Here is a 1,923-nt window from a genome sequence, read left to right as displayed (position 1 = left end):
GGTTTTGTTTGATGCATAAAATTAGAGCAGTAAACAAAAGCGGCCCACGTAGACACGGCGTCTTGAACACCTCTCGTGCCACCATGCCACACAGCCCGCGGCAATGACAGAAACCCTGGCCGAGTATCACGCCGGCGAAGGTAAGACACAGCGCGTTAAGGCTACAACGTTACAGAACAACACCCAACAGCCTATTAGTAAGCCGCGAGGCCTGGAAAGCCCTGGTGAAGGACTGACAGCAGATGAGGATCTACACCCTGCGTTAAGGCAACCCCGTTAGTCCAGAGAGGAGGACCAATCAGAGCGGGAGGCAGAGAGGACCTAACCCAGGGGAGGAGGGAGAAACTGCTGGCCGTGATGAAGCCAATCAACACCTACTGGGCTCAGACTCCACAAATACACACACACACACGCACACACACACATGCACAAACACACACACGGACATACAGATTAATTTGCACAGCTGAGGATAGAGCAAACAGTAAACTTTACAAGAAACTGTGGACATTAATACGCACACACACATACACACACACACCAAACACTAAAGGAAATACAAACGCACACAGCCTTTTTGGCTTACTGAAGAGTCAGCTAGCACACTGAATCACTCACCCTGACACACTCAGGGAGACACATATACGAGCAGTCGTCACGGGAGTCAGTAATGTGCTGGCCAGGGGGTCAGCATCACGGTGAAGTTGATAGGTGTGTAACCTGGAAGAGGGGCTAGAGCCGGCTTTTACTATCCTCGCTGAATTGATACAGTCGGCGGGGCAGCAGCTGGGGAATCGTAAACAGCACAGAGTGTAGTTAAGCACCCGGGACACAGCCAGGGCATAAAAGAAGGGCCACTCGGAGCTCCTCAGCCAGAAAGAGACATAAAATGGAGGTTGGGTTTTAGGGCAGCAGGATTATAGCAGGCGCACAGATCTGAAAGACGAGATCAGGGCAAGGTAGGAGAACACAAGAGTCTCCTCTCTGAAAGGTTTTTTCACCGTTCTGGAGGGATTCCTGTTTTTTGGCATACAGATCAGGAATCCTTATCAAACACATCTATTGTCCTGCAGTGTGATTATTTTTTGATGTTTTCCTCATCATTGCCCAACAAAGTGCTGCTGGCACGGCCAACGCCACCGCTGCAGCCGTGCGTGACGCAGGCTTTGATGTATAATCCTGGCCTCACTTTGAATCCATTCATCTTGGTTCAAGATGTGTTCCCATCATCGCCTGAGAATTCACGAGCTTGGCTCTTTCCTCTGCTGCTTCTACTGTTCTCTTGTCAAAGTGGTTACAAAGAGCATTCTTAAGAGTGAGAAGGATCAGAGCCCGAGTGAATACTTGACATTGTCGACCCGACCGCAGTTACCAAGAATCTGTCTGCGTTGCGTCACTTTTCCCTGTCAGGTTTATTGATCTAAAGAGCTAATCTAACAAACAAGAATACAACGAGGCCACAGTTTAGCAGTTATAAAAAAACGTGTTCAGAGTTCCCTGGGAAAGAGTGTAGATGGATTAACTATTGTCACTCCTCACAGCATCCTGGTTGTGCCTCGATCATGTAAATCTCTTTAAAAGAACATTGACCACTTCCTGACCTATCTGCTACCAGTAATTGACAAATGTTGCAACCATTCTTTCCAGAGGAAGTAGTCAAGTGAACTGCTATTGTGTAGAACGCTATACTGTGCTCTCTCCTTTGAACCTGCTGCTGCTAAGCAAACGCAAAGTCACGGCACTTTTTGAAATGCAAACACACCCTGAAGGTTCTCTGCTCACTCAAAACTCGGTCCTTCTTAATAAGGCTAGACTGGTCTTACTGGCTTCACGACTAACTGGGCCAGAAGTTGATCTGTCATGTTTGATTTAGAGTCCTAATTGGACAAAAGACAAGCCCGTACATTTTGGAGATGCAGTAAT

Source organism: Gadus chalcogrammus, chromosome 5 (genome assembly GCF_026213295.1).
Source record: "Gadus chalcogrammus isolate NIFS_2021 chromosome 5, NIFS_Gcha_1.0, whole genome shotgun sequence".
Taxonomy (NCBI): domain Eukaryota; kingdom Metazoa; phylum Chordata; class Actinopteri; order Gadiformes; family Gadidae; genus Gadus; species Gadus chalcogrammus.
Note: the sequence above shows the minus strand (reverse complement) of the source record.